This window comes from Pseudophryne corroboree, chromosome 9, assembly GCF_028390025.1.
Source record: "Pseudophryne corroboree isolate aPseCor3 chromosome 9, aPseCor3.hap2, whole genome shotgun sequence".
In the NCBI taxonomy this organism is placed as follows: Eukaryota; Metazoa; Chordata; class Amphibia; order Anura; family Myobatrachidae; genus Pseudophryne; species Pseudophryne corroboree.
This window is the reverse complement of record NC_086452.1, coordinates 84,003,915-84,025,881: the sequence shown is the minus strand read 5'-3', so window position 1 is coordinate 84,025,881 and position 21,967 is coordinate 84,003,915.

Here is a 21,967-nt window from a genome sequence, read left to right as displayed (position 1 = left end):
ACGATGTGGACTCAAAGGCAGAACCTCTGGCTGCTTTGGATCATTTGCTGTGAGTATTCCAACAACCTTTAGCACTCTATGGGGGTGATTCCGAGTTGTTCGCTCGCTAGTTGCTTTTAGCAGAATTGCACACGCTAAGCCGCCGCCTACTGGGAGTGTATCTTAGCTTAGCAGAATTGCGAACGAAAGCTTCGCTAATTTTCTCGTAACGATTACCCCGCAGTTTCTGAGTAGCTCAAGACTTACTCAGCCATTGCGACCAGCTCAGTCCTTTTCGTTCCTGGTTTGACGTCACAAACACACCCAGCGTTCGCCCAGCCACTCCCCCGTTTCTCCAGACACTCCCACGTTTTGGAACTCGAACGCCTGCGTTTTTCCGCACACTCCCATAAAACGGCCAGTTTCCGCCCAGAAACACCCACTTCCTGTCAATCACACTACGATCACCACAGCGATGAAAAAGCTTTGTTATGCCGTGAGTAAAATACTTAACTTTTGTGTAAAATAACTAAGCGCATGTGCTCTGCGAACATTGCGCATGCACAGTTAGCGGATAATCGCAGTTTAGCGAAAATCGGCAATGAGCGAACAACTCGGAATGGCCCCCATAATGCACGCAACATTAATTTATAGCCGTGTACAAGGGTGCAGCAGTATATACTGCTGGGAATTTGGGAAGTTTTGATCAGAGATGTGTGGACAAGGTAGGCAGGGACACAGGGCCTCACCTGTCATAGGTGGTAATTCCGAGTTGTTAGCTCGCTAGCAGTTTTTAGCAGCCGTACAAACGCTATGCCGCCTCCCACTTGGAGTGTATTTTAGCTTAGCAGAAGTGCGAACGAAAGGATCGCAGAGCGGCGGCATCATTTTTTTGTGCAGTTTTAGAGTAGCTCAATACCTACTCAGCGCTTGCGATGACTTCAGTCTGTTCAGTTCCTGTTTTGACGTCACAAACACGCCCAGCCACGCCTGCGTTTTTCCTGCCACGCCTGCGTTTTTTCGAACACTCACAGAAACGCCCACTTCATGTCAATCACTCTACGGCCAGCAGTGCGACTGAAAAGCTAGCGATCAACTCGGAATGACCACCATAGACCAGTATACTGTCTCTAGCATTACTGATATCATACAAGGGACTCCACTCTGCTGCGGAACCTAACACTATAGGGGTTCAAACCTAGGGCACGGGACCCCAGGGCATCACAAGGAATGATTATGTGTAGTGAGAAGGATTAAGGAATAGGTGAGAAAAAAGGTGTTATGGGGTGAATTAATATACGTGAAAAAGGTGTGACATGCTATAGTATTAGGGTTCCACAGCAGAGTGGAGTCCCTTGCCGTGGGGCTGCGGCTACATGCATTGATCAATACATTACTAAACTCCACTATTTATTATATGCTAAGCTGTATGATATCAGTAATGCTAGAGACAGTGCACCTACAACACACACTTTTTTTCCGTAGAACTACAAGTCTCAGTAGGTAGCACCTCACATTACTGGCAGCTATAGGTGTGCAGTCCAAGGACCCTCCCTAATACACCAGTATACTCCAGAGTTTTTACTATAAAAATGATTAGAATAATACAGATATTTATAATGTCTTATTATTTTTCATATTATCTATAAAGTCAACACTCTGGTGTATATTGGAGTATGACAGGTGAGGCCCTGCCCCCCCCCGACCACATTTCACTGATATGTACTGTAACACATTATTGAAAGTATAACTAGTCTGTGCGTGCGCCCAAACCGAGCAACAATTTATTTGCTCTGTCTGACGCCACCTAGTGGCCCTGGTGTGCCAAAATCTTGAATTCTCCCTATAGAGGCGAGGAGCAGCGTTAGCCTTTTTTTTTTAATTAGGATTTTGCACCCAGGTAAAGGTTGTAACATGTTGTCTTTGTACTTGCAGTCCTTGCATTTCCTGGCATACACTGCCAATATTATTCCAGAAGTGAAGATGATGGAGATGTTGTGAGTATAATTTTGTTGATTAATCTTTAATAACATTTAAAGGTTTTGTTATACACGTTTGGGTCAATGTGTGAGTAAATTTTCTTGTAACAAGTTACATACACAACACTACATCCCTAATCCCTCTATACCCTACACTAAATCCCTAACCCCTCTATACACTACATCCCTAACCCCTGTATACCCTACACTACATCCCTAACCCCTCTATACACTATATCCCTAACCCCTCTATACACTACATCCCTAACCCCTGTATACCCTACACTACATCGCTAACCCCTCTATACCCTACACTACATCCCTAACCCCTGTATACCCTACACTACATCCCTAACCCCTGTATACCCTACACTACATCCCTAACCCCTCTATATACTACATCCCTAATCCCTCTATACCCTACACTAAATCCCTAACCCCTCTATACACTACATCCCTAACCCCTGTATACCCTACACTACATCCCTAACCCCTCTATACACTATATCCCTAACCCCTCTATACACTACATCCCTAACTCCTGTATACCCTACACTACATCTCTAACCCCTCTATACACTACATCCCTAACCCCTCTATACACTACATCCCTAACTCCTGTTTACCCTACACTACATCTCTAACCCCTCTATACACTACATCCCTAATCCCTCTATACCCTACACTAAATCCCTAACCCCTCTATACACTACATCCCTAACCCCTGTATACCCTACACTACATCCCTAACCCCTCTATACACTATATCCCTAACCCCTCTATACACTACATCCCTAACCCCTGTATACCCTACACTACATCGCTAACCCCTCTATACCCTACACTACATCCCTAACCCCTGTATACCCTACACTACATCCCTAACCCCTGTATACCCTACACTACATCCCTAACCCCTCTATACACTACATCCCTAATCCCTCTATACCCTACACTAAATCCCTAACCCCTCTATACACTACATCCCTAACCCCTGTATACCCTACACTACATCCCTAACCCCTCTATACACTATATCCCTAACCCCTCTATACACTACATCCCTAACTCCTGTATACCCTACACTACATCTCTAACCCCTCTATACACTACATCCCTAATCCCTCTATACACAACACTACATCCCTAACCCCTCTATACCCTACACTAAATCCCTAACCCCTCTATACACTACATCCCTAACCCCTGTATACCCTACACTACATCTCTAACCCCTCTATACACTACATCCCTAATCCCTCTATACACAACACTACATCCCTAATTCCTCTATACCCTACACTAAATCCCTAACCCCTCTATACACTACATCCCTAACCCCTGTATACCCTACACTACATCCCTATCCCCTCTATACACTATATCCCTAACCCCTCTATACACTACATCCCTAACCCCTGTATACCCTACACTACATCTCTAACCCCTCTATACACTACATCCCTAATCCCTCTATACCCTACACTAAATCCCTAACCCCTCTATACACTACATCCCTAACCCCTGTATACCCTACACTACATCCCTAACCCCTCTATACACTACATCCCTAATCCCTCTATACCCTACACAAAATCCCTAACCCCTCTATACACTACATCCCTAACCCCTGTATACCCTACACTACATCCCTAACCCCTCTATACACTATATCCCTAACCCCTCTATACACAACATCCCTAACCCCTGTATACCCTACACTACATCCCTAACCCCTCTATACACTACATCCCTAATCCCTCTATACCCTACACTACATCCCTGACCCCTCTATACTCTATACTACATCCCAAACGCCTCTATACCCTACACTACATCCCTAACCCCTGTATACCCTACACTACATCGCTAACCCCTCTATACCCTACACTACATCCCTGACCCCTCTATACACTATATCCCTAACCCCTCTATACCCTACACTACATCCCTAACCCCTGTATACCCTACACTACATCCCTGACCCCTCTATACACTACATCCCTAACCCCTGTATACCCTACACTACATCCCTAACCCTTCTATACACTATATCCATAACCCCTGTATACCCTACACTACATCTCTAACCCCTCTATACCCTACACTACATCCCTGACCCCTCTATACTCTATACTACATCCCTAACCCCTCTATACCCTACACTACATCCCTAACCCCTGTATACCCTACACTACATTGCTAACCCCTCTATACCCTACACTACATCCCTGACCCCTCTATACACTACATCCCTAACCCCTCTATATACTATATCCCTAACCCCTCTATACACTACATCCCTAACCCCTGTATACCCTACACTACATCCCTAACCCCTCTATACACTATATCCCTAACCCCTCTATACACTACATCCCTAACCCCTCTATACACTACATCCCTAACCCCTGTATACCCTACACTACATCCCTAACCCCTCTATACACTACATCCCTAACCCCTGTATACCCTACACTACATCCCTAACCCCTCTATACACTACATCCCTAATCCCTCTATACCCTACACTACATCCCTGACCCCTCTATACTCTATACTACATCCCAAACGCCTCTATACCCTACACTACATCCCTAACCCCTGTATACCCTACACTACATCGCTAACCCCTCTATACCCTACACTACATCCCTGACCCCTCTATACACTATATCCCTAACCCCTCTATACCCTACACTACATCCCTAACCCCTCTATACCCTACACTACATCCATGACCCCTCTATACTCTATACTACATTCCTAACCCCTCTATACCCTACACTACATCCCTAACCCCTGTGTACCCTACACTACATCCCTAACCCCTCTATACACTATATCCCTAACCCCTGTATACCCTACACTACATCCCTAACCCCTCTATACACTATATCCCTAACCCCTCTACACTACATCCCTAACTCCTCTATACACTACATCCCTAAACCCTCTAAACCCTACACTACATCCTATACCTTACACCCCATCCCTGACCCCTCTATACCCTACATTACATTCCTGGCCCCTCCACATCCTTCACTATATTCAGTGGCAAATGCAGGATTTCTGGAGGGGGGTTTCCAAATGCAACTGCAAATATCCCACCCTGCGGAACATGGAATACAGTATAGATGTTCTATAGTATAGGCTGTATCTAATGGGCCCTACACACTTTTCGACCTGCCGCTGAGCTGCCCAACGGCAGATACGGCCGATGGGCGACCCGGCGTCAGTGACGGGGGGGGGGAGTGAAGAAACTTCACTCCCCCCGTCACCTGGCCCCATAGCAGTGCAGGCAAATATGGACGAGATTGTCCATATTGGCCTGCATGCACAAGCGACGGGGCACCAGCGATGAACGAGCACGGGGCCGCGCATCGTTCATCGCTGGTGCCTCCACACTGAAAGATATGAACGGTATCTCGTTCATTAATGAACTAGATCGTTCATATCTTTCAGTATTATCGCCCAGTGTGTAGGGCCCAAAACATATTTAAATAATATAAATAAGATAAGATAAGTAAGTGGTCAGGAAAAGGTTAAACATACTATAATAAATAAATGCACAAACATTATAGAACCAGTACTGAACTTTCTAAGCACACATTCTCCCACCTCATGGTAAGGCTCCTGTCTCTTCTTTCTGGTAGCTAATCTTTGGTCCAGTGAACTTAATGAGGGCTCAGAACCACACAGACAGCAAACTTGATTGAAAAAGCTGCTACGAGTGGGCATGTGCAGCAGTTCTGCATGATGCGGCGCCAGTTCTAGTAATCATATTATATACCATTGGTATTGTTGTCATAATTTGCCACTTGCCAAGAGGAGGGGGGTTTCTGGGCAACCGGAAACCCCCCTGCGTTCGCCTATGATATTACCAACTTCTCTATACCCTTCACTACATCAAGGACCTGTGTATACCCTACATCATTGACCTTCTTCTTATACCCTATATCACTGACTCCTCTATACAGTACATCACTGATGCCTGTATACCCTACACTACATCACTGACCCCTCTATACCCTACACTACAATACTGACCTCTCCAGGGGCGGATCCAGAAAAAAATAGCAGAGGGGCACCATGATAGAGGAAGGGGGAGTGGTTAGGGGTGATAGGGGCTCGCAGATGATTGTAGCTTCCTGCTGTATATCCAGGTGACTGCATCTAATATTCCCATCTATGCACAGGACCCAGGTCTATATACCTCTATAATACACTATACACAGCTCTATAATACACTATACAATGGGTACAGCCTCTATATTACACTGCATACAGGATATAAAATAAGACACAAATAACTCACTCACGATCTACGTTGGGCTATGACTCCATCCACATGGTAATGGTAACCATCCCGTCACCCATATCTGGTGCCTGTGTTCCCTCTGCCACCCTGACATATGCCCCAGCTCACGGTGCCTGTGCCCTTTCTGCCCCCTTCCCTGACATATGCCCCAGCTCCCCCTGCCTGTGTCCTCTCTGCCCTCCTCCCTGACATATACCCCAGCTCCCCCCTGCCTATGCCCCCTCTCTGCCCCCCCCCCCTCCCCCCCGACATATACACATTTGCTTTTATTATTTAAACTATATTAGAATATTGACAGTTTGGGTGCTGATTACAGCGCCACATACACTGAGCAGTTACCATTTTATAAATGCATGCACTGTATGTTATATACACAGCAGCATCTTTACACTTCACACAACATTTATCTTTATAGTCGTGTCACTGTTTTCTACTTATATCTTTTATTTATATAGATTCCTCTAGAACACAGTCGAGAAGAGGCCAGCACCTCCGTTGCCAATGCGGGAGATACCAGAGCCCTCGAGGACACCAATGAGGATGACAACAATATCCAAGCCATCATTTATGAGGACAGTGCCCCTGAGGACACCATGGAAGAGGGAAACAACATTGAAAACATCTTCGATGAGGCCAGCACCCCTGAGGACATCATGGAAGAGGCCAATATTCCCAAGATAATTGGTGAAGCCAGGGTAATTGGAAAGGCCAAAGCCCCAATGATCAGTCCTCTGCATTTTGCGATTGCAATTTTGTGCATTCTGATTGCTATACAGGTGGTGTTCCTTTGTATTTATGCATTGGCATACCATCATTACAAAAAGTACTGCAAACGGGTCTCCAGCCCTGACATCCTGGAGCCATGAAGAGTGAAGCCTGTGCCCCCGCCACCACCCGGGAGGCATGCACCCTCCAACACCACCTGGAGAGGAATGCACACTCCAATACCACCTGGGAGGCAAATTTATTAAAGCTTTTAAAACAGTGAATGTGTGATGTTGCCCATAACAACCAATGAGATGCTGTCTGTCATTTCATCTACACCAATTCTCTGTTTTAGAAACTTTAGTAAATTTACCCTCTGGAGAGGAATCCACTCTCCAACGTCACCTGGAGAAGAATGCACCCTCCAATGTCATCTGAAGAGGAATTCGTCCTCCAACACCACCTGGAGAGGAATGCACACTCCAATACCACCGGGGGCAAATTTATTAAAGCTTTTAAAACAGTGAATATGGGATGTTGCTCATAACAACCAATGAGATGCTGTCTGCCATTTCATCTACACCAATTCTCTGTTTTAGAAACTTTAGTAAATTTACCCTCTAGAGAGGAATCCACGCTCCAACGTCACCTGGAGAAGAATGCATCCTCCAATGTCATCTGGAGAGGAATGCGCCCTCCAATGTCACCTGGAGAGGAATGCGCCCTCCAACACCACCTGGAGAGGAATACGACCTCCAATGCCACCTGGAGAGGAATGCGCCCTCCAACACCACCTGGAGAAGAATGCGCTCTCCAACACCACCTGGAGAGGAATGCGCCCTCCAACACCACCCGGAGAGGCATACACCATCTAACATCACCCAGAGAGGCATGCGCCATCCAATACCATCAGGAAAGGCATGACCCCACTCTCCTAAGACCAGGAGAGGCTTGTGCCCCCAGCAGGAGAGGTATGGACCCTAACCAGAAGAGACATGTATCTCCGATGACCACCAGGGGAGACATGCGCACACCACCACAACCAGGAGAGGCATGTAGGGGATTTTGTGATGTTAAATAAAGCATTGCCTACTAAAGTGCTATTGTTGCATGTTGTATTCAAATGTCTGGGTAATTTGAGATCACTGTTGCTTGTTGTAGTGCTTAGGTGTTTTCTGTAACACCAGGAAGAGCTTAGCCCAGGTGGTTCCGAATAGATAGCCTGAGCAGGTGCAGAGTGAGAATGCTCAGTCCCTAGGCACACTGGCGGCCTGAAACACTCTTTCTTTAATTAAATACAAACATGTTTAGAAATACAGAGCTGACTGATGGTTAAGGCCAACAAGGCAAGTGCCTTAGCCACCAGGTGCAAAAGGTCCAATTGGTATATCAAAGAGACTTAAAAATATAAAATATTACATATATATATATATATATATATATATATATTACAGAGCGGTCAGTGGTCGGTGGTGCAGTGTCTAGTTGCTCAAATAAGGGTTTACACACAGCTTGTCCAGGTTTACATAAAGAAAATGGTGATTTACTGTCGTCAGCAAGCCTCAGCACTACTTCACTTCTTCAACCCTCACTATAGAGGCATCTAATCTGCAAACTTCCTATATAGTCTCATGGTCCTCACTGCTTCCGACAGGTATGGCATGACAGCCAGAATGTTATACACACAGGGCCGGATGTAATGCATGGTTTTGCCTTGTAAATGACTGCCCCTTTAAAAAAAACATCAGAGTTTGACTGGGGGGACGCTGCCAACTTGGACGGCATTACATCCCGTCCACAGTCTTAGTGTTTTATGGTCCTCCCTGCCTCCTGCATCTATGGATACTGGCTTCCTAACCCCCAATGTTCTCCTGGCTCACTGGCCTCCAGTCACACTGGGCCACATGGCTTCCACAGATCCACTTGGACTCTCTGTACAGGGCATCTTGACCTGACTGCCACTATCTCATCTGGGCTTTATACACAGAGCAGCCATTAGGGGTAGGCACACCCCTTTTTCTTCCCTTTAAGGGCCGAATCTCTCCAGTATAACACAGGATCAGTGGCTCACCAACGCCACTAGCTTCATACAGCCACAATATATATCCAGACCCGTTAATTTGTATATTTTAAGTAAGCAGATTGCATTTCCCATTCTTGTAATAAAAAATGCGATCTGCCTGGATTTACTAGGGGAATTGTGTAAAGATACCTGGGCAGGGGGGGTAGATGACAACAAAAATACCTGGGAGGGGGGTGATAACAACACTATTTGGAGATGGCGTTAAGCTGATCACTGTAAAAAAAAAATACACACCTGCACCCAGGGGTCTGGTTATCAGTGCTCACTGAGGCTCACCTCCGGGCAGCTGGTTGCCGGGCTCTGTGAATTTACAGCACATGAGATGCCAGTTTACAGCACAGGTGACCGGTATCACAAAGCAGCAGCCCGAGTGACCACTGGAATTATACGGCAAGCCTGCCCCAGCATGTTGGCACTTGGAGAACCACAAGTGCCATCATGCCCGGACATAAATGGCCCGCTGGCACCTGTAGTCCACCTGTAAAGAATAGTAATATTGTTCTTTATAGGTGGACTACAGGTCCCAGCAAGCCAGCCCCAGCATGCTGGCACTTGGAGAACCGCAAGTGCCAGCATGCCCAGACATAAATGTCCTGCTGGCACCTGTAGTCCACCTGTAAAGAATAGTAATATTGTTCATTACAGGTGGCCTACAGCAAGCCAGCCCCAGCATGCTGGCACTTGGAGAACCACAAGTGACAGCATGCCCGGACATAAATGGCCCGCTGGCACCTGTAGTCCACCTGTAAAGAATAGTAATAGTGTTCATTACGGGTGGCCTACAGGTCCCAGCAAGCCTGCCCCAGCATGCTGGCACTTGAAGAACCACAAGTGCCAGCATGCCCGGACTACAGGTGCCAGCGGGCCATTTATGTTCGGGCATGCTGCCACTTGTGGTTCTCAGAGTGCCAGCATTCTGGGGCAGGCTTGCTGGGACCTGTAGGCCACCTGTAAAGAACAATATTATCAATGAACCCTACACCCACCGCCACCAGGGGTGCGGGGTATAGCACTGGGCTATATGCTGGTTATTGCTCAGGAGGGAGACCCCATTTTTATTTTTTGGGGTCCCCTTTACCAAGGAATTCCAGCCCTGGGCTGACTAGTTGTTTTTTTTTGGGGGGAATTAATGCTATGGCAGGGGGACCTCATACCTAGTGTCTCCCCTGCTATGGCATTATGCCCCTTCGCTGGTTATGCCTGGTGTTGGTTTTAAAAATGTATGGGGGGGGGGGGGCTACACTCCCCCCCACACACACTCTATGGAAGGGGGGGATGGATGGTTAGCTGCTTGTGCCTCCCCAGCCACTGACCTCACCACACGCCACTGGTCCAGGGGCACTGCTGTATTAGTTCAGGGGTACTGCTGTATTACTGTATTAGTCCAGGAGTACTGCCGTATAAGTCCACCAATTGCAGAATTTTTTAAAAATGACAGGGGCATGCAAGAGATGATGTCAGTGGACTGAAAAATTGCGGGCCACATTCAGCCACTGCATGCCACTACTAGATGGGCCAGGTGGTTGTGTCGCTTAGCTTAGTCATACAGCAACCTCGGTGCACTTCTTTTTCTACTTTGCATCATGTGCTGTATGGGGACTATTTTTTAAATCTGCCATCCTGTCTGCAATTGCAGTACCACATGCATTACATCGGCAGGGTCACTAGGTCGACGGGTCAAAAGGTCGCCATGAGTTTTTTTAGGTGTCGTTTTGTTCGTAAAGTGACGGAGAACCCCAATTACTGCACCGTGTCCCCTCGCATGGCTCACTTCACGCGCAATGCTTCGTTCCCAATTGTAGTCCACGTGGATCGTAAACTATGAAAAAGTTCAAAAATTGAAAAAGATTTGAAAAACTCATGTCGCCCTTTTGAACTGTCGACCTAGTAAATGTGGAACTAATGACCATGTTGACCTATTGACCCTGTTGACCTAATGCATGTCGATCAATAGTGGTCGACCTAATGACTGTCTACCTAAGTGGTGTCGACCTAATGACCATATCCCCAACAAGATACCTACAAATATACTGGTAAATAACTCAGAAATGGCTCAGCCCTAGTCCCAGATGTTTATCAGAAATAAATGATTTGTATTGATTGGTCATTAGTTATATAGTTTGCGCTCCTATTAGTGATTTCTTTAACAGTTCTCTGTCTTCTTGATCCATAAACAAGTCACTTATTATTTAGGTGCAGCTTCCCTATAAAGCAATCTATTCTGACATCACAGTGTGTGATGTCATTACTGCCATAGAACCTCCCGTTCCAGGCACAGGTCTCTCATTTGCCACGATGTGGACTCAAAGGCAGAACCTCTGGCTGCTTTGGATCATTTGCTGTGAGTATTCCAACAACCTTTAGCACTCTATGGGGGTGATTCCGAGTTGTTCGCTCGCTAGTTGCTTTTAGCAGAATTGCACACGCTAAGCCGCCGCCTACTGGGAGTGTATCTTAGCTTAGCAGAATTGCGAACGAAAGCTTCGCTAATTTTCTCGTAACGATTACCCCGCAGTTTCTGAGTAGCTCAAGACTTACTCAGCCATTGCGACCAGCTCAGTCCTTTTCGTTCCTGGTTTGACGTCACAAACACACCCAGCGTTCGCCCAGCCACTCCCCCGTTTCTCCAGACACTCCCACGTTTTGGAACTCGAACGCCTGCGTTTTTCCGCACACTCCCATAAAACGGCCAGTTTCTGCCCAGAAACACCCACTTCCTGTCAATCACACTACGATCACCACAGCGATGAAAAAGCTTTGTTATGCCGTGAGTAAAATACTTAACTTTTGTGTAAAATAACTAAGCGCATGCGCTCTGCGAACATTGCGCATGCACAGTTAGCGGATAATCGCAGTTTAGCGAAAATCGGCAATGAGCGAACAACTCGGAATGGCCCCCATAATGCACGCAACATTAATTTATAGCCGTGTACAAGGGTGCAGCAGTATATACTGCTGGGAATTTGGGAAGTTTTGATCAGAGATGTGTGGACAAGGTAGGCAGGGACACAGGGCCTCACCTGTCATAGGTGGTAATTCCGAGTTGTTAGCTCGCTAGCAGTTTTTAGCAGCCGTGCAAACGCTATGCCGCCTCCCACTGGGAGTGTATTTTAGCTTAGCAGAAGTGCGAACGAAAGGATCGCAGAGCGGCGGCATCATTTTTTTGTGCAGCTTTAGAGTAGCTCAATACCTACTCAGCGCTTGCGATGACTTCAGTCTGTTCAGTTCCTGTTTTGACGTCACAAACACGCCCAGCCACGCCTGCGTTTTTCCTGCCACGCCTGCGTTTTTTCGAACACTCACAGAAATGCCCACTTCATGTCAATCACTCTACGGCCAGCAGTGCGTCTGAAAAGCTTTGCTAGACCTTGTGTGAAACTACATCGGTTGTTGTAATATTACTTTGCGTGTGTGCATTGCGCCGCATACGCATGCGCAGAAGTGCCTTTTTTTTGCCTCATCGCTGTACAGCGAACGAATGCAGCTAGCGATCAACTCGGAATGACCACCATAGACCAGTATACTGTCTCTAGCATTACTGATATCATACAAGGGACTCCACTCTGCTGCGAAACCTAACACTATAGGGGTTCAAACCTAGGGCACGGGACCCCAGGGCATCACAAGGAATGATTATGTGTAGTGAGAAGGATTAAGGAATAGGTGAGAAAAAAGGTGTTATGGGGTGAATTAATATACGTGAAAAAGGTGTGACATGCTATAGTATTAGGGTTCCACAGTAGAGTGGAGTCCCTTGCCGTGGGGCTGCGGCTACATGCATTGATCAATACATTACTAAACTCCACTATTTATTATATGTTAAGCTGTATGATATCAGTAATGCTAGAGACAGTGCACCTACAACACACACTTTTTTCCGTAGAACTACAAGTCTCAGTAGGTAGCACCTCACATTACTGGCAGCTATAGGTGTGCAGTCCAAGGACCCTCCCTAATACACCAGTATACTCCAGAGTTTTTACTATAAAAATGATTAGAATAATACAGATATTTATAATGTCTTATTATTTTTCATATTATCTATAAAGTCAACACTCTGGTGTATATTGGAGTATGACAGGTGAGGCCCTGCCCCCCCTCCCCCCCCCCCGACCACATTTCACTGATATGTACTGTAACACATTATTGAAAGTATAACTAGTCTGTGCGTGCGCCCAAACCGAGCAACAATTTATTTGCTCCGTCTGACGCCACCTAGTGGCCCCGGTGTGCCAAAATCTTGAATTCTCCCTATAGAGGCGAGGAGCAGCGTTAGCCTTTTTTTTTAAATTAGGATTTTGCACCCAGGTAAAGGTTGTAACATGTTGTCTTTGTACTTGCAGTCCTTGCATTTCCTGGCATACACTGCCAATATTATTCCAGAAGTGAAGATGATGGAGATGTTGTGAGTATAATTTTGTTGATTAATCTTTAATAACATTTAAAGGTTTTGTTATACACGTTTGGGTCAATGTGTGAGTAAATTTTCTTGTAACAAGTTACATACACAACACTACATCCCTAATCCCTCTATACCCTACACTAAATCCCTAACCCCTCTATACACTACATCCCTAACCCCTGTATACCCTACACTACATCCCTAACCCCTCTATACACTATATCCCTAACCCCTCTATACACTACATCCCTAACCCCTGTATACCCTACACTACATCTCTAACCCCTCTATACCCTACACTACATCCCTAACCCCTGTATACCCTACACTACATCCCTAACCCCTGTATACCCTACACTACATCCCTAACCCCTGTGTACCCTACACTACATACCTAACCCCTCTATACACTACATCCCTAATCCCTCTATACCCTACACTAAATCCCTAACCCCTCTATACACTACATCCCTAACCCTTGTATACCCTACACTAAATCCCTAACCCCTCTATACACTACATCCCTAACCCCTGTATACCCTACACTACATCCCTAACCCCTCTATACACTATATCCCTAACCCCTCTATACACTACATCCCTAACCCCTGTATACCCTACACTACATCTCTAACCCCTCTATACCCTACACTACATCCCTAACCCCTGTATACCCTACACTACATCCCTAACCCCTGTATACCCTACACTACATCCCTAACCCTTGTATACCCTACACTACATCCCTAACCCCTCTATACTCTACATCCCTAATCCCTCTATACCCTACACTAAATCCCTAACCCCTCTATACACTACATCCCTAACCCTTGTATACCCTACACTACATCCCTAACCCCTCTATACACTACATCCCTAATCCCTCTATACCCTACACTAAATCCCTAACCCCTCTATACACTACATCCCTAACCCCTCTATACACTACATCCCTAACCCCTGTATACCCTACACTACATCTCTAACCCCTCTATACCCTACACTACATCCCTAACCCCTGTATACCCTACACTACATCCCTAACCCCTGTATACCCTACACTACATCCCTAACCCTTGTATACCCTACACTACATCCCTAACCCCTCTATACTCTACATCCCTAATCCCTCTATACCCTACACTAAATCCCTAACCCCTCTATACACTACATCCCTAACCCTTGTATACCCTACACTACATCCCTAACCCCTCTATACACTACATCCCTAATCCCTCTATACCCTACACTAAATCCCTAACCCCTCTATACACTACATCCCTAACCCCTGTATACCCTACACTACATCCCTAACCCCTCTATACACTATATCCCTAACCCCTCTATACACTACATCCCTAACTCCTGTATACCCTACACTACATCCCTAACCCCTCTATACACTATATCCCTAACCCCTCTACACTACATCCCTAACTCCTCTATACACTACATCCCTAAACCCTCTAAACCCTACACTACATCCTATACCTTACACCCCATCCCTGACCCCTCTATACCCTACATTACATTCCTGACCCCTCCACATCCTTCACTATATTCAGTGGCAAATGCAGGATTTCTGGAGGGGGGTTTCCAAATGCAACTGCAAATATCCCACTCTGCGGAACATGGAATACAGTATAGATGTTCTATAGTATAGGCTGTATCTAATGGGCCCTACACACTTTTCGATCCGCCGCTGAGCTGCCCAACGGCAGATACGGCCGATGGGCGACCCGGCGTCAGTGACGGGGGGGGGGAGTGAAGAAACTTTACTTCCCCCGTCACCTGGCCCCATAGCAGTGCAGGCAAATATGGACGAGATTGTCCATATTGGCCTGCATGCACAAGCGACGGGGCACCAGCGATGAACGAGCACGGGGCCGCGCATCGTTCATCGCTGGTGCCTCCACACTGAAAGATATGAATGGTATCTCGTTCATTAATGAACGAGATCGTTCATATCTTTCAGTATTATCGCCCAGTGTGTAGGGCCCAAAACATATTTAAATAATATAAATAAGATAAGTAAGTGGTCAGGAAAAGGTTAAACATACTATAATAAATAAATGCACAAACATTATAGAACCAGTACTGAACTTTCTAAGCACACATTCTCCCACCTCATGGTAAGGCTCCTGTCTCTTCTTTCTGGTAGCTAATCTTTGGTCCAGTGAACTCAATGAGGGCTCAGAACCACACAGACAGCAAACTTGATTGAAAAAGCTGCTACCAGTGGGCATGTGCAGCAGTTCTGCATGATGCGGCGCCAGTTCTAGTAATCATATTATATACCATTGGTATTGTTGTCATAATTTGCCACTTGCCAAGAGGAGGGGGGTTTCTGGGCAACCGGAAACCCCCCTGCGTTCGCCTATGATATTACCAACTTCTCTATACCCTTCACTACATCAAGGACCTGTGTATACCCTACATCATTGACCTTCTTCTTATACCCTATATCACTGACTCCTCTATACAGTACATCACTGATGCCTGTATACCCTACACTACATCACTGACCCCTCTATACCCTACACTACAATACTGACCTATCCAGGGGCGGATCCAGAAAAAAATAGCAGAGGGGCACCATGATAGAGGAAGGGGGAGTGGTTAGGGGTGATAGGGGCTCGCAGATGATTGTAGCTTCCTGCTGTATATCCAGGTGACTGCATCTAATATTCCCATCTATGCACAGGACCCAGGTCTATATACCTCTATAATACACTATACACAGCTCTATAATACACTATACAATGGGTACAGTCTCTATATTACACTGCATACAGGATATAAAATAAGACACAAATAACTCACTCACGATCTACGTTGGGCTATGACTCCATCCACATGGTAATGGTAACCATCCCGTCACCCATATCTGGTGCCTGTGTTACCTCTGCCACCCTGACATATGCCCCAGCTCACGGTGCCTGTGCCCTTTCTGCCCCCTTCCCTGACATATGCCCCAGCTCCCCCTGCCTGTGTCCTCTCTGCCCTCCTCCCTGACATATACCCCAGCTCCCCCCTGCCTATGCCCCCTCTCTGCCCCCCCCTCCCCCCCGACATATACACATTTGCTTTTATTATTTAAACTATATTAGAATATTGACAGTTTGGGTGCTGATTACAGCGCCACATACACTGAGCAGTTACCATTTTATAAATGCATGCACTGTATGTTATATATACAGCAGCATCTTTACACTTCACACAACATTTATCTTTATAGTCGTGTCACTGTTTTCTACTTATATCTTTTATTTATATAGATTCCTCTAGAACACAGTCGAGAAGAGGCCAGCACCTCCGTTGCCAATGCGGGAGATACCAGAGCCCTCGAGGACACCAATGAGGATGACAACAATATCCAAGCCATCATTTATGAGGACAGTGCCCCTGAGGACACCATGGAAGAGGGAAACAACATTGAAAACATCTTCGATGAGGCCAGCACCCCTGAGGACATCATGGAAGAGGCCAATATTCCCAAGATAATTGGTGAAGCCAGGGTAATTGGAAAGGCCAAAGCCCCAATGATCAGTCCTCTGCATTTTGCGATTGCAATTTTGTGCATTCTGATTGCTATACAGGTGGTGTTCCTTTGTATTTATGCATTGGCATACCATCATTACAAAAAGTACTGCAAACGGGTCTCCAGCCCTGACATCCTGGAGCCATGAAGAGTGAAGCCTGTGCCCCCGCCACCACCCGGGAGGCATGCACCCTCCAACACCACCTGGAGAGGAATGCACACTCCAATACCACCTGGGAGGCAAATTTATTAAAGCTTTTAAAACAGTGAATGTGTGATGTTGCCCATAACAACCAATGAGATGCTGTCTGTCATTTCATCTACACCAATTCTCTGTTTTAGAAACTTTAGTAAATTTACCCTCTGGAGAGGAATCCACTCTCCAACGTCACCTGGAGAAGAATACACCCTCCAATGTCATCTGAAGAGGAATTCGTCCTCCAACACCACCTGGAGAGGAATGCACACTCCAATACCACCGGGGGTAAATTTATTAAAGCTTTTAAAACAGTGAATATGGGATGTTGCTCATAACAACCAATGAGATGCTGTCTGCCATTTCATCTACACCAATTCTCTGTTTTAGAAACTTTAGTAAATTTACCCTCTAGAGAGGAATCCACGCTCCAACGTCACCTGGAGAAGAATGCATCCTCCAATGTCATCTGGAGAGGAATGCGCCCTCCAATGTCACCTGGAGAGGAATGCGCCCTCCAACACCACCTGGAGAGGAATACGACCTCCAATGCCACCTGGAGAGGAATGCGCCCTCCAACACCACCTGGAGAAGAATGCGCTCTCCAACACCACCTGGAGAGGAATGCGCCCTCCAACACCACCCGGAGAGGCATACACCATCTAACATCACCCAGAGAGGCATGCGCCATCCAATACCATCAGGAAAGGCATGACCCCCACTCTCCTAAGACCAGGAGAGGCTTGTGCCCCCAGCAGAAGAGGTATGGACCCTAACCAGAAGAGACATGCATCTCCGATGACCACCAGGGGAGACATGCGCACACCACCACAACCAGGAGAGGCATGTAGGGGATTTTGTGATGTTAAATAAAGCATTGCCTACTAAAGTGCTATTGTTGCATGTTGTATTCAAATGTCTGGGTAATTTGAGATCACTGTTGCTTGTTGTAGTGCCTTAGGTGTTTTCTGTAACACCAGGAAGAGCTTAGCCCAGGTGGTTCTGAATAGATAGCCTGAGCAGGTGCAGAGTGAGAATGCTCAGTCCCTAGGCACACTGGCGGCCTGAAACACTCTTTCTTTAATTAAATACAAACATGTTTAGAAATACAGAGCTGACTGATGGTTAAGGCCAACAAGGCAAGTGCCTTAGCCACCAGGTGCAAAAGGTCCAATTGGTATATCAAAGAGACTTAAAAATCTAAAATATTACACATATATATATATATATATATATATATATATATATATATATATATATTACAGAGCGGTCAGTGGTCGGTGGTGCAGTGTCTAGTTGCTCAAATAAGGGTTTACACACAGCTTGTCCAGGTTTACATAAAGAAAATGGTGATTTACTGTCGTCAGCAAGCCTCAGCACTACTTCACTTCTTCAACCCTCACTATAGAGGCATCTAATCTGCAAACTTCCTATATAGTCTCATGGTCCTCACTGCTTCCGACAGGTATGGCATGACAGCCAGAATGTTATACACGGGTTCACTACGGGTGGCCGGCGGTCGGGCTCCCGGCGACCAGCATCCCGGCGCCGGGAGCCCGACCGCCGGCTTACCGACAGCTTGGCGAGCGCAAATGAGCCCCTTGCGGGCTCGCTGCGCTCGCCACGCTACGGGCACGGTGGCGCGCTACGCGCGCCACACTATTTTATTCTCCCTCTATGGGGGTCGTGGACCCCCACGAGGGAAAATAAGTGTCGGTAAGCCGGCGGTCGGGCTCCCGGCGCCGGTATACTGAGCGCCGGGAGCCCGACCGCCGGCAAACAGAAGACCACCCGTTATACACACAGGGCCGGATGTAATGCATGGTTTTGCCTTGTAAATGACTGCCCCTTTAAAAAAAACATCAGAGTTTGACTGGGGGGACGCTGCCAACTTGGACGGCATTACATCCCGTCCACAGTCTTAGTGTTTTATGGTCCTCCCTGCCTCCTGCATCTATGGATACTGGCTTCCTAACCCCCAATGTTCTCCTGGCTCACTGGCCTCCAGTCACACTGGGCCACATGGCTTCCACAGATCCACTTGGACTCTCTGTACAGGGCATCTTGACCTGACTGCCACTATCTCATCTGGGCTTTATACACAGAGCAGCCATTAGGGGTAGGCACACCCCTTTTTCTTCCCTTTAAGGGCCGAATCTCTCCAGTATAACACAGGATCAGTGGCTCACCAACGCCACTAGCTTCATACAGCCACAATATATATCCAGACCCGTTAATTTGTATATTTTAAGTAAGCAGATTGCATTTCCCATTCTTGTAATAAAAAATGCGATCTGCCTGGATTTACTAGGGGAATTGTGTAAAGATACCTGGGCAGGGGGGGTAGATGACAACAAAAATACCTGGGAGGGGGGTGGTAACAACACTATTTGGAGATGGCGTTAAGCTGATCACTGTAAAAAAAAAATACACACCTGCACCCAGGGGTCTGGTTATCAGTGCTCACTGAGGCTCACCTCCGGGCAGCTGGTTGCCGGGCTCTGTGAATTTACAGCACATGAGATGCCAGTTTACAGCACAGGTGACCGGTATCACAAAGCAGCAGCCCGAGTGACCACTGGAATTATACGGCAAGCCTGCCCCAGCATGTTGGCACTTGGAGAACCACAAGTGCCATCATGCCCGGACATAAATGGCCCGCTGGCACCTGTAGTCCACCTGTAAAGAATAGTAATATTGTTCTTTACAGGTGGCCTACAGCAAGCCAGCCCCAGCATGCTGGCACTTGGAGAACCACAAGTGCCAGCATGCCCGGACATAAATGGCCCGCTGGCACCTGTAGTCCACCTGTAAAGAATAGTAATATTGTTCTTTACGGGTGGCCTACAGGTCCCAGCAAGCCTGCCCCAGCATGCTGGCACTTGAAGAACCACAAGTGCCAGCATGCCCGGACTACAGGTGCCAGCGGGCCATTTATGTTCGGGCATGCTGCCACTTGTGGTTCTCAGAGTGCCAGCATTCTGGGGCAGGCTTGCTGGGACCTGTAGGCCACCTGTAAAGAACAATATTATCAATGAACCCTACACCCACCGCCACCAGGGGTGCGGGGTATAGCACTGGGCTATATGCTGGTTATTGCTCAGGAGGGAGACCCCATTTTTATTTTTTGGGGTCCCCTTTACCAAGGAATTCCAGCCCTGGGCTGACTAGTTGTTTTTTTGGGGGGGGGAATTAATGCTATGGCAGGGGGACCTCATACCTAGTGTCTCCCCTGCTATGGCATTATGCCCCTTCGCTGGTTATGCCTGGTGCTGGTTTTAAAAATGTATGGGGGGGGGGGGCTACACTCCCCCCCACACACACTCTATGGAAGGGGGGGATGGATGGTTAGCTGCTTGTGCCTCCCCAGCCACTGACCTCACCACACGCCACTGGTCCAGGGGCACTGCTGTATTAGTTCAGGGGTACTGCTGTATTACTGTATTAGTCCAGGAGTACTGCCGTATAAGTCCACCAATTGCAGAATTTTTTAAAAATGACAGGGGCATGCAGGAGATGATGTCAGTGGACTGAAAAATTGCGGGCCACATTCAGCCACTGCATGCCACTACTAGATGGGCCAGGTGGTTGTGTCGCTTAGCTTAGTCATACAGCAACCTCGGTGCACTTCTTTTTCTACTTTGCATCATGTGCTGTATGGGGACTATTTTTTAAATCTGCCATCCTGTCTGCAATTGCAGTACCACATGCATTACATCGGCAGGGTCACTAGGTCGACATGGTCATTAGGTCGACATGTACTAGGTCGACGGGTCAAAAGGTCGCCATGAGTTTTTTTAGGTGTCGTTTTGTTTGTAAAGTGACGGAGAACCCCAATTACTGCACCGTGTCCCCTCGCATGGCTCACTTCACGCGCAATGCTTCGTTCCCAATTGTAGTCCACGTGGATCGTAAACTATGAAAAAGTTCAAAAATTGAAAAAGATTTGAAAAACTCATGTCGCCCTTTTGAACTGTCGACCTAGTAAATGTGGAACTAATGACCATGTTGACCTATTGACCCTGTTGACCTAATGCATGTCGATCAATAGTGGTCGACCTAATGACTGTCTACCTAAGTGGTGTCGACCTAATGACCATATCCCCAACAAGATACCTACAAATATACTGGTAAATAACTCAGAAATGGCTCAGCCCTAGTCCCAGATGTTTATCAGAAATAAATTATTTGTATTGATTGGTCATTAGTTATATAGTTTGCGCTCCTATTAGTGATTTCTTAAACAACTCTCTGTCTTCTTGATCCATAAACAAGTCACTTATTATTTAGGTGCAGCTTCCCTATAAAGCAATCTATTCTGACATCACAGTGTGTGATGTCATTACTGCCATAGAACCTCCCGTTCCAGGCACAGGTCTCTCATTTGCCACGATGTGGACTCAAAGGCAGAACCTCTGGCTGCTTTGGATCATTTGCTGTGAGTATTCCAACAACCTTTAGCACTCTATGGGGGTGATTCCGAGTTGTTCGCTCGCTAGTTGCTTTTAGCAGAATTGCACACGCTAAGCCGCCGCCTACTGGGAGTGTATCTTAGCTTAGCAGAATTGCGAACGAAAGCTTCGCTAATTTTCTCGTAACGATTACCCCGCAGTTTCTGAGTAGCTCAAGACTTACTCAGCCATTGCGACCAGCTCAGTCCTTTTCGTTCCTGGTTTGACGTCACAAACACACCCAGCGTTCGCCCAGCCACTCCCCCGTTTCTCCAGACACTCCCACGTTTTGGAACTCGAACGCCTGCGT